Consider the following 13,124-nt stretch of genomic DNA (forward strand, 5'->3'; position numbering starts at 1 on the left):
GGGCCCGTGTGAGGCACTGTTATCATCGACGAGTGGAATAATTTGAGTATATCCGCCGTTTATCGCAAAGCGCAAGCCATCGTCGACTGCGTCCGTGCATGGCGGCTGCAGCTGCACCATTTCGGCACCGACCATTGAGGAGGTGCACAGTTTTCTGCACTTTCCTGAACTAGCAACTTCTGCACTTTTTTGAAACGAATGGCGTCGGCGCCATCTTGCACCGCGAGAACCAGTTCACGTAGTGCAGGCGAATCGAACGGACCTAATACGACAACGGAAATGGTGGAACCCCATCGTGTGGCTCAGTACGAGCGTCTATCAAAAACCCCAGCGGGAAGTGCGAGAATTGCAGATTGGATTCGAACCCGACCGCGGCGGCTGCGTTTTTATGGAGGAAAAACGCTAAGGCGCCCGTGTGCTGTGCGATGTCAGTGCACATTAAAGATCCCCAGGTGGTCGAAATTATTCCGGAGCCCTCCACTACGGCACCTCTTCTTCCTTTCTTCTTTCACTCCCTCCTTTATCCATCTCCTTACGGCGCGGTTCAGGTGTTCAACGATATATGAGACAGATACTGCGCCATTTCCTTTCCCCAAAAACAAATTATTATTATTATCATACGAATCCACACACAGTCCCCTAGGCCAGCTTCCCACCGATATACACAAAGGCCAGGGGCCAGATTACGCAACTGTGACAAATTCTGTCAAAAGTTATTGACAGTGGGCCTCTTCTATCGATATTCCACGCCCCGCTCGGGCAGCCCGCTGTCTGCCATCAAGTTGACCCCTGACAGGAAGTCCCGTCATGGTCACGTGAACTGGCAGCCACCGGAAACCGTAAGGAAAAGTTTCGAGCAGCCGGCTCTCGCGTCCGCGTCGTCTGCTGATCAATTTCATCATGTCGAGCGAAGAGGTAGCTGCTCTTGCTGCGCCCACCGATGCTGCTGACCGGAGTGAGCCCGTTGACAGCGAAGATGATGACGGTGGCGGCGCATGTAGAGAGGCAGGACCGCCACAGGGTTGCGGAATTTGAATTCCGGAAACTGTTTCGTATTTCGAGAAACTTGTGCGCCGATCTCACTGGCGAATTTGGCCACTGGCCTTCTACCCGGAGGGATGTCGAGGATGGCGCCAGATATCTGCCCAGATGACGACGCTCATCGCCCTGGCGCACATCGGTATACTCAAACCACGATGTACCAGATTGCCGATCAAATTCGACGTGAGTGAGCCGACGGTCCACGCTGCAATATGTCGGGTATTAGATTTCTTGTTCTCGATAAACGAGAGAGAGTTATGCTGGCCGGACACCAACGAGCGAGCGACAGCGCAGCAAGACGGCTTTCTGCCAGCCCGGCCGTCGCGCACGAATGCTGCCGAACGTCATCAGGGCCATCAATGGATGCCATGTCCGCATTGCTCGACCCTCGGAGTCAGAGGAAAGTTATTATAATTAAGTTATTATAAGTCATTCCATCATACTCCAGGGGGTCTGCAACGCAGCTGACATGATTTTCGTAGACGTCTTCGTCGGCTTCCCCGGCAGCGCGCACGACTCCAGAGTTCTCCTCGAGAGCTTCCTCTTCAAAGACGGAGAATCTAAATGCGAAGGTGAGTAAAATAACTTCTTATTGTTACATAACTTATGCGTGTTTAATACATGCATGGTGCGCGGAAGAGAGTTTAGAAAACTGAAAGCATGATGAACTGTGAGCAACAGGTATAGATAGTGATGCTCGGAATTACGAGTTTACAAATTGCTACTATGCGGTCGGTCATATACGCAGGAGGTTTTCGTTAATTTTTATTACTTAATGTGAATTAATTCGCGCAGGAGGATACCTAATTTTGAGCGACGCTGCGTATCCGTTGCTGCCGTACGTGGCTGCTGCCCCCGTACCGCCAAACCACCAACTGGCAGACTGAATGGCGGCATTCAACAATATGCGCATCTTAACCAGCTTTGGGTCACTGATCCTTTCGCAACAAAGAACTCCTTGCATATAATTAAATTTCTTGATGGTATAGGCAATTTGGGTATTTCTTTTCTGTTGATGCAAAAGATCTTTTCTGTATATGTGATGGCCTCGGTTCTGAGCAATATTTTCCTTTCAATGATTGATCGAAGTGTGATTGAGCAGTTGAACAAGAATAGGGTAACGAGAGTATTCAGATACGTCGATGATTTTTTAATCCTACTAAAAAAACAGGACACACAGTCCTACATGGGCACAGTTAATGAGGTTCTAGGAATTTTTAGTGAAAACGGAGAAGGCTTAGAATTTACACAGGAGCTACCTGAAAGTGATAAACTGCAGTTTTTAGACCTGGAACTTTCCATAACCAAAGAGGAAATTTGCTGGATATACCACCCTCGTGCCCAGAAAAGTTTTTTGTCATATGAATCGGCACACTCAACAAGACAGTGAAGCGAGCCATCGCTACGTCTGGTTTAAACGCCGCCATTGAGAAATCCTGTTGTCATACCATGGAAAGGGGCTTCTACTTGCAGATGGTAAGGCTTCAGGATGCAAAGAGGAAATTTGCTGGATATACCACCCTCGTGCCCAGAAAAGTTTTTTGTCATATGAATCGGCACACTCAACAAGACAGTGAAGCGAGCCATCGCTACGTCTGGTTTAAACGCCGCCATTGAGAAATCCTGTTGTCATACCATGGAAAGGGGCTTCTACTTGCAGATGGTAAGGCTTCAGGATGCAGGATTCCCTCAGTCTGTCCTGACCAGTGTGGTAGATCTAGTCCCTTCTTCCAAAGGCGTGGAACGTAAACATCCTATGCCTGTTGAGGATAGAATTAGGCCAGAAGTGGTACCATACTCCCACCACGTTGCCCATAACCTGAAAAAAGTTGCATCAAAATTCAAAATTCCAGTTGTATTCTCTGCTCCCTGTAAGCTGGCCTCATTATGTCCTCGTGTAAACTCAGAAAAAAGAAAGGAAAAAACCTGCGGAACCAGGCATGCCCATAGGTACGTAGAATGCGATGAAGGAGTTGTTTATCAGATCCCACTCGCGTGTGGGAAAGTGTATATTGGACAGACGGGGCGTTGCCTAAATGAAAGGTTGAGGGAGAATGACCGTTCGATGGGGACGGGAACAAGTTCTAATCTGCCTCTTCACTGTAAGGACTGTGAACAAAGCACCTGCGGGCCCATTCTTGAAAGAACTGTAGTTTTAGGTAGAGGGCGGGATCGAGTGTCCCGCGAATTAAAAGAAGCCTTTTTAATTAGGAAAACGGGCCTGAATGCCGTTAGCGATGCTTCTATATCCTTGTATAAAAGCGAAGAAGCCTTTTTAGGAATGTTTTCCTGATAGGGACACGTGTACAGTTGCTGTGGTTTTTCCAATGTAATCTGAAAGGTTGAGTGCACAAAGCCTTTTAGATGGTTTCCTTGTCTCACGTGCTTTTTTCTGGATTTTTACTGTTTTAATGCTTTTTGGTTGGTCGTCATTCTTTCAGATCCAAATCAGTCATGTTTCTTTGGCCCTTTACACCACGTGTCATGCCTGTTATTGTTCTTTCTCTGACCTTATCGTTTTTAACTAAGTCATGTTTTTAGAGTTTTTCTTTTATCGCTTTTATGACCCTACTCATCTTTCTGACGTTTGCTGCAGCTGATAGGTGGTGTGACGGTGAACCTATATATTATGTGTTTCTTTCAATAAAACATCAGTTGTCAGTAGCGCGTTGTCTTGTCCACCTTTCTTGTGATTGTCTCTTATTTTTGCGCTAACATTTGTACATAAAAATATGCGCACAATGGGCAGCGCGTTGTTGTGGAGGGCAGCTTCGGCGTGTTGAAGGCGTGATTTAAGCGGCTCCTCTACATCGACGCCGCCAGAATAAGCCAGGCGGTGCACATCGTGCTGGCAGCTTGCGTGCCGCACAACAAGGCAAGGAGGTGCGGCGACGCGATGGAAATCTTGGAGGAGGTGGACATGCAGCGGAACCAACGTGTCGCCAACTGAGCCTGCTGACGACGAGGAAGAGAGTGCTGTTTCGGCAGGAACTTTGCGCGACAGTGTGGCTCAGAGCCTTTAATCGTGCGGTATATACGCCTCCCATGCATACCTGCAGGCCTTCATTTATTTTTTCATTGCTTGAGTTTTATGCAGTTTGAGCTTCCATTACTCCATTACATTTAAAGATGAAATTAAGGCTGAAAGCAGAGAAACTAAATTATTTGCTTTAAAGATGAAATTAAGGCTGAAAGCAGAGAAATTAAATTATTTGCTTTCAGCAACAATATGTTATGTATATGTTGCCTGTTGGGACTATAAATGAAGCAATGCAATTGGCACGTACAATGATTGACTTGCAGCCATTTCTATATCTTTTCTAATGGAGTGGTCTTCCTAGATTTTTTGCCAAGTGTTTTTATTGTCCTTTCCATTTCTGTACTTTTGTATTTGCACGCAATTTCTCAATTTTTTTACATTGAAATATTTGTTATTCGTACATTGCAGATAGATGATGTGGCGAAGAATTGTGCATTGTTAATTGCAACAGTGCTTTAATTAAATGGCTGTGACCGTCCTTTCTTATATCAAAAGATATGGTTTTTCCTCATCGCAATAATATCCCAGGTGTTGATTTGCGAATGGGAATTGCTGTTTTCTGTGGTTTTATTTGTCCCAAAAGAAATAGGTATTCTTTTAATATGGTCCTAATAGGGCAGCTGATTTTGTGCTGGGCTCATCTTCTGGTCCCTACTGGGAACTCCTGGTTCTGAAGTGGGATCTGCTAGCTCCTGCACAGAACTTTTTTGTGTTGAATTGGCAGCCTTTTCTGTTGTGTGGTAATGGTGTTCCTGAACCGTACGTGCACTAAACATTTTTTTTAGCTGAATGTCATAATTTTTCATGCAATATAAATTGTGTAAATAGTGCTTAAATTTAATGAAAAAACTGCTTAATTATTAACCATAGTCCACTAACACCTGTGGCCTGGCCTTAATGAGGGAGTATATCATTAACCCATGGTAAGAGTTTGAATGTGAGCTGTATAAGTTTCTCATATAAGTTGTGAATATTGCAACGCTTTGCTGTTGGTCTTGTTGGCACTATGTTTCAAGCTCTGTGCTCTCACTATAGGCAAATCTAGCTGTGTGGACCTGCAGGATGACACATTTTAGTGTAGGTTAATTCCTTTTGTTTTCCTTAATTGTTGGAGTATGCTACTACCTGTCACCTGCATAGTCTGCTCAATATCTAGCAAGGGATATTGGTAAACAAAATTATGTCCATGTGTGATGTTCGTGAAATAAATTTTCGTTCATAAATCATGCAGGGTAGCCTTTCAGTTTTCTCTTCATACATGCCTGCATTCTGTCCCCTGAGCAGTAAATGACAAGAGGCAGTGTGTAAGCTAAGTGCTGGAATGAGGGTGTGCAATAGAGAAATTTTAGACAGTTATGCTCTGCAAGTAATCAGAATGTATATTCAACGAAACACCGGGATCTTATTACGTATGGTTGTAGAATGTATGGAAAAATGAAGCAATAGGATTATATAAAGCACACACATATTGAAATGTAATAGAGGACAAGAGACGAGTTTACAAGTGTGCATATACACGCACACATGCAGCCAATTAGTGGAAATATATGAAACTGAACAGAATGAAATGTACAGAAGCAGTTAATTAATGAAAGTTATAAAAAATGTCAACTGCTGACTAGACAGAATAAAAGAAAACATTAAAAACTATATGCATTAGTTACGAGGCTCGGAGAATGATGTGAGGAGGAGGTCCATTGCTCAAGTGGTGCATTCCTCCTCTAGTCAGCAGCAATCTATCTTCAATGGCCATTCACTGCTGTGTGTTAGCTTTAGTCACCATAAGATGGCCGACATGTTCAAATTTATTTATTTATTTCAGTTACCCTCTTGGCCCAGAGGGCATGCATTGTGTCCCCTGAACAGTAAATGACGACAAGTATGCAAGGTAAACTGCTGGAAGGATGGTGTGTGCTAGAGAAATTTAGACAAGTATGCTCTGGAAAATTTTGTTGCCAATAAATTAATTGGCAGTACACACAGAAACAAGTGATCAGAATGTACATTCCATGAAACATGCAGATCTTATTAGAGGGTTGTAAACTTTATTAAAGTATGTACACAATATGAAGTGCAACCAAGAATGAGATGAATCTACATCTGTCTAAGTGTACACACGCACACACACATACATAGCAACTTAGAGGAAATACATGGAACTCACCACAAACATATAACAGCATTTATGAATGAAAATGATAAAAATAAGAGCTGACTAGAAAAAAAACGAAACATTAAAATTAAGCATTATATTAAGAGGGCTTGGAGAGTGAACGAATCGGGGAATGAGTAGGGGCACGTATTGGGGAATAGAGTGCGACAAGCGCCTGCTCAAGTGCTGCAGCCACCCGCTCAAGAGCTGCAGTCCTCTCTTCAGCAGCAACCTTCCTCTCCAAGAGCCATATGCGCACCCTGTGCCGCTGCTGTCTGTTCGCTTCGGCCACCTCAAGAAGGGTGACGGCACTCTCGTGCCCTGCACGAGAGGTATCTGTCCTGGGCCTCTTCCTGGCTGGGCCTGGTTGCTGTTGCAGGGGGCTTGGCAGCGCGGATGGGCTTGGGGGCTGCGAGTCTCCAGCAGTAGTGCTGCCCCTGCTCGTGCTCGGTTGCAAGCTGCCAGGAATTGGGCTCGCTGTGACAGTTACCCTGCTGGGGCCAGGCTGGGGGCTGGCTGCAGGTGGCAAAATAATGCGACATCATAATGCGTTCCTTGCACTAAAGAACAGAGACTTTTTAGTGCATATGTGTAATCCCTACACAAAGGGCACTGTCATTCATTTAGTCATTTAATTTAGTACATATAATTCTGCTGACAGGAAAAGTCAGCTTGGAGCATCTTTGAGACCATTTAGGAAACAGGAATTAAAATCAAAGGCTTTTCCATTTCAGTTAGCCGAATAAATTATTGAACAATGCAGATTGTTTTGTCTTTTTGTTCAAAAAGGTCTACCCTATGGAATTAATCTGCCAAGTTTATTGTTGTGCCCTAAACGGCCTTTTAAAAATATAGAAGGAACTTTACAATGCTCACACCACATTTACATTTACAAAGAAGCTAGAGCACAGAATTTTTCAATAAGTGCAAACTAAATTCAACAGCTTTAATAATGTCCTTTCAAATGTATCAAGATCCATTTTCAAAAAGTGAGAGCACTTTATTGTCAGTAATTTTATATTGCTGAGAGGGATGGCACAATATCGCTCAAAACATGAAGCCTTAGATATGAAGCCTTAGATTGGGCCCCTATTTCACATGTTGGCCACATTAATCAAGAAAAACCACTCATTTGTAGACAAAGTCAAATTTTTCGATGCATATGGCCTTCCATGTGCCCTTAAACCACTGTTTACTGCCTGCCATACATTCTGTGCGAGGTTCAATGGCTTCCCTACACACCCCCTTGTTTTTCTGAAGGCCCTTCCTTAATTGGTAGTGAATTTTTCTTCATACCTAACTCGCGGACGTAACTGCTAGAAATGTGGATGAGAATGCACCATATATTTGTGGCAGTTCAGTTATTTTATAGCCAACTGTGTGTAACAGCCATAAATTTTGATACTTAGATGTGTCAGTGTCATGCAAATCATCACAGCTGACATCAAAGCTCTGATGTACACCTTCCACATGTGCGTACAGAGTTGAGCATGCACATGAGACGTCTTGGTGTGTGTGTTTAGTTATTGACTCGGTCTGTTCAGAGCAAAGATGCGTGTTTTGCAGAGTTTTACAAGTCTCGGACACGCAACTGGTGTTGAACAGCGATAGTTTTTCTTGTAAGGTTAATTAGTGGTCCGAGCTACTGCGCAGTTTCTGGACACATTTCATGTCGTCCTTGTTACAATTACTTTTGTCTCTTGATAAATATGACTTGTATCCTTGTCTAAAGCGAAGCAATTGTTGGCATTCTTTGTCATGAGTGTAGTGCTGCAGTCGTGGGCCTTTCTTTTCCTACGTGCCACACCAAGACACAATTAAATGCTGAAAAATGACTACCGCTACTCCCCTACTTCAACAACATCCCCCTGATTTTATGCTTGGGGAAACCCCTGGTGGTGTTTGATTTCAAATATGTTTTGCATGACATGCACTGTCTTTTCCAAAAGTAACCAAGCAGCTGGGTTTGTTCTTTAGGCATGTAATGGAGCACATGCATGGCACCCCTTAAACCTTAAATCTGTAAGGAGAACTATTCCCCACTATCTGAGGCCATTTGCTGTGTAGTGGTGCCATAAGGTCTCCACTATATGGCTGAGAGGCAAACCCAATGTACTAAATACCTATTTCGGCAAAGCCTGTGCTACAATGCATGTAAATTCCCTGTCGTACTTGTCGTGTGTAGAAAAAAAATGACTCATTCTTGGATGCTCCAGACGAGTCCTGGCCCCAGCAGGTAGGGTGTGTTGATGCTCTGAGCTTTCCAAAAATTTCAGCGAGCTCCCTGAAAAAATTTAGGATCCATTTGACATATATATGGCATCACTATATATGGCATCATATGTGTACAGCTCTTTGCAAACACACTATTTCATGCATGAAGCTTGACATATCTATTCAGTGAGACAAGACACATGACAGCTAGCCTATAACCATGGCATGCATAATGCCCGATAGTTGCCCAGCGATAAAGCTGTTGACATGTGCACAAAGTCCGGGTTTATGCCTCTCAGCAGCCGTATGCAGTTGACAAAAAGATGGCCAATTTAACCACCCAAATGTTGCTGTGTAATCTATAACACCCTAAAATTACAACAGGAATTACATCATTTAGACATGAGATGTCCAAAATTGGTACAGTTATTCTGTCACACAAGTCTACCTGGACCCAAAAAGTAAAAAATGCTGGAACATTCTTGTCAGGTTTATGGAATGATTAAACTGCTTCGGGGGCAAAAGTCACGTATGCATAATCAGGAAAACATGACAAATTTTCCATTCAGTAGAAATTAACTTTTCTGGGATCATGTTTTACATATACAAGTAATGCTTACTCTTCAAAGTCGCATGTTCTCCGGTCCGCCTCTGATTCGCTAATATATGGTGTCGCACCGTTTTATAGTTTCTCTCCAGACCCCGCCACTTGTTCTCAATTTGTGAATGGGTCAATTGGCATCCAAATTTTTAATTCATCAAATCTGCCAAATTTTCCCAGAGTTGTCTTTTAGTTTTTAGGCGTTTAGAAGGGTCTGATTTGAAATTATATTCTTCAATCAGGAACAGAACTTTGGCCCGAGGCCACAACTCCTCGGGCTCGGTGGCAGCTAGGTGGGCTGCCGGTGCATTCAGCCAAACCTGCGCGTTGTCTGCAACCAAAGGAAAGCATAAATGTTGCGCACTAAGTACTGCACGATCAAATATTGCATATATATATATATATATATATATATATATATATATATATATATATATATATATATATATATATATATATATATATATATATATATATATATATATCGAGAAAGCTATACGTATACGTTCCTGCTGTCACATCAAGGCGCTGGTTTCCCTGGACAATGGCGCACGGTGCACCGGTGTCGTCGACTACCTCAACAATTTCTCTCTCTACATCTTCCAAGAGGATTCTCAGCGGCGCGGCCACCCTGTATCTCCTCCGAAGTGAAAGCGTTGTTAGGGAGCCGACATATAAATAAGGGACGAAGATGCAAAAGATAGCATGCAGAACGAACGACTCCTGCTAGATATACGTAAACCACCAATTAAAAAAACGGAATAACAAGCTTGCACCAACACAGGCGCACGCATGCATGTCCGCACCAAAGAGATATTCGATCCGCACGGGTGCTGCGCAGAGCTGGATGCCGAAGCGCTGTCCGAAACGGAGTGATATCGCTCAACCTCTGCAAGAGACGAACCAAAGATACGTTGATACCAGAAGAGAGCTACGGATATATCGTAGACGCCGCAAACTCAGAATTAGATTTATACCACTGCCAGCAGCAAATTAAATAGCGCTACAACACATGCACGTACACGCCTACACATATGCATGCATATGCCTACATCAGAGGGAGCGCGCCGACACGCGCGTATGTGCTGCAATAAAACAAGACCCGAAACCAACTCCGTGGAGTTCACAATCAGATATAATGGATTCATCACGGATGCAGATAGAAGCCGCGCGCAAACGAAAAGATATAGCGCTCACGAGTTTGAGAGAGAGGTAACGGCGCGCCCGTTTGAGACGCCACTAATTAAGAACTGCCGAAATCGCAAAGCGCGCCCATCGTCGTCCGAAAAACAAATCGGGAGCGACCGCTGAACCTGCAAGACACGAAACAAAGATAAATACGGCTGAGATATCGGAGACGCCTCAAGAAGAGAAGATATATACCAGCTGCAAGCTAACGTACAACAAGAGCTCTCATGCATGCATGCAGTATACGTTAGAGAGATATGCCGATGTGCTCGTAGCAAAATAAAATACGACTGGAAACCAAACCATCTTATCAAGTAATCAAGAGAGGTAACTACGCTTCGGAGGTGCTGAAATAAGAAGCATCAGTTGAAACGAGTATTCGACTCTAAATAAGATACGCGCGACCATGTTAGGAAAACAGCACAGAGATACGAACGCGAACGCCGTTTCTGCGCGCTAGCTGTTAACCAGTTTGTCGACTGCTAGCCGCCACAGCGGAGAGCTGTGGAGCTAGCAGACGATGAAACGTCACCACGCAACGCAACGAGGAATCAGCCAATAGACAAGCAATCAAAATTGCCGTTTGGGCGAGTTGGTGTGGCATGATTCGAAAAGACCAGCGCGGAAACATACAGGGACACGAGAAGAAAAAACACTGATGACAGGACGAGCGCTGACTAACAACTCTTTATTGTCGAGGAACACCCAGCACAATATATGCCAAAACACCACGTGACAGTCAGGGGGCCAAAGATTACAACCTAATCCACAGTCATCGAGGGGCGGCCAACACATGCTTGAACCAGAAGGAAAAACCACAAAAAGTGAAAAAAAGGGGGTGAAACTTTACGAAGTGAGCATATCAAAAGTACTTTAACCAGCAAAAAACCAAGGAAAAAAACAAGTGCCAAACAACAGCGTGGCCAAAGGGCGGTGTCAAGAACACTTTAACAACAACAAAGAGCGAGCCTAAAAGGGCCCAAGCAAGCGAAGCAAAAGCAGAGTCAGAAAACTAAAACCAGATAAAACGTCATGCAACCCTACAGATGCCACAAACAACTAAAACCAAGTGAAAACAACCTAAAAAGCAAAAAAACTTGTCAACGCCAATAAGCAGGTAAACAACAGTCTGCATGTAAAAACACAATTTGGACAATTACCCCTTATGAGCCGCACCAAAAACCTGAGGAGAAGAATGCGCACGGGCGAGCATAGGAAAATTTATGAGCAAACGGAAAGTGGCAGGCGAACAAGTAAAATCAGTAATCTTTAGGCATGGTCAAGGAAGCGCATCTCTTTCTCGTGCAGTGAAATTGAGGGCGTGCTTACGCAACTGTCCCCTGCCTTAGCAATAAAGTAGGCCTCAATGACCTCCCTTTCTGTTTTGTTTTTTGATGTTGCTAAGATCCTTGTGTTCTCTAATATAGGTTTACACTTGTGGCGAGGCTGGTTGCAGTGGTCTGCTAGATTACTTCCAGACCCTCTATCTATGTTGAGGAAGTGCTCCCTGGCCCTGACATTAAAGCATCTTCCCGTCTGGCCTATGTACACACAACCGCACGTTAGGGGTATCTGATAGACCACCCCTGTCCGGCAGTGTGTGTACCGTTGCCCGTGTCTCGTAGTGCAGGTCGCCTGTCTTGCCTTGTTGTTCAAGACGCATATCCTCGATAGCTTGCACGGTGCGGAAAAGACGACCTGGACGTTATACCGTCCTGCTACCTTTCTCACCTTGTGGGACATCTTGTGAAGGTACGGTATGACTGCAACGCGTTTCCTCTCTCGCTCCTTCCCAACCTGCCTCCCCTCCTTTAACTTTTTGACCATCGCCTCGCATATATTAGTGTCTAATGAAGGCGTGTACCCGGCAGAGTAGAGGCGCTGTACCTGGTTGTCAAAGCTTGATTTTGCCATATGCACACAACTCTTGGCTAACGCCGCCTGAAGTGCGTTTGTTACTATCGTTCTCTTTATTAACTTTGAGTGCGCGCTGTCAAATGGTAGCAAACTCTTTCTAGACCTTACGTTGTAATACCAGCAAACATGGTCGTCCTTAAAAAGAAGCAACACGTCTAAAAACTGGATGCTGTTATTCACAGGCAACTCAATGGTGAAATTCAGACCACACGAAAAGGCTTTGAACAGTTCGGAGATACTACTAGCGGCCTCCGGCAAATGGTCAATGGCAGCTGTGTCTATGACTACAAGGTAGTCATCCACATACCTGTAAACTTTCACAACATGTTTATCCTTCAGTTTCTTATGAATGTTTCTATCCATTGCAGCCAGATAAACATCGCACAATACCGGGGCAACTGACGAGCCAATACAAATCCCGGATTTCTGGGTCAAAAATCTACTACTCAAAGAAACGACAGTGGACGAGAGGTAAAAGGTAAAAGAGGTAAAAGGTAAAACCAGTACTACTGGAACCAGTAGGATCCCAGCAGAAAACCAGCAGCAAATTTTCACTTGGGGAAACTGTACAGGCTTAAAATTCTTGTCGATGGCAGTCATAGCCTTTTCATTGAAAGTATCTCGCGGCATTACAACAAAGCCCCCTTCCTTGTCCGACTGCAAAACGGTCAAATTGTTGCGTTCTAGGCAGCTCAATACTTTAGCGAACGGAGGGGCTGCCTTCTGCTCTCGACTCACATTGCGGATGACGCAATCCCCACCATCCCCGATGAGCCGTTCCTTGTCTCTGTCACGGGAGCGGTCAGCAACATCTCTAACCATTGCCAGCATCTGAGGTCGACTGGTGGTAGATTCGTAGGCAAACTTCGGTCCTTTTTGTAGGATGGCCTGGACGTCACTTGGCACAGACGTCACTTGGCTGCACTCGCGCTTTTGAAGCAGTGCCACCTAGGTGGTTTGGCAAAGAAAGT

The 13,124-nt window shown here is 44.4% G+C and overlaps 1 long non-coding RNA gene across 1 annotated transcript in view; it reads right to left on the minus strand.

The window, feature by feature from the left end:
• Positions 1 to 6,240: 6,240 nt before the first annotated feature.
• LOC144132273 (uncharacterized) overlaps positions 6,241 to 13,124 on the minus strand; it is a 68,642-nt gene continuing 61,758 nt past the window's right edge. The window contains exon 3 of the long non-coding RNA XR_013314744.1: positions 6,241 to 6,749. This is a non-coding gene — a long non-coding RNA (uncharacterized LOC144132273). The remainder of the gene's footprint in view (positions 6,750 to 13,124) is intronic.

Source organism: Amblyomma americanum, chromosome 5, assembly GCF_052857255.1.
Source record: "Amblyomma americanum isolate KBUSLIRL-KWMA chromosome 5, ASM5285725v1, whole genome shotgun sequence".
Lineage (NCBI taxonomy): Eukaryota > Metazoa > Arthropoda > Arachnida > Ixodida > Ixodidae > Amblyomma > Amblyomma americanum.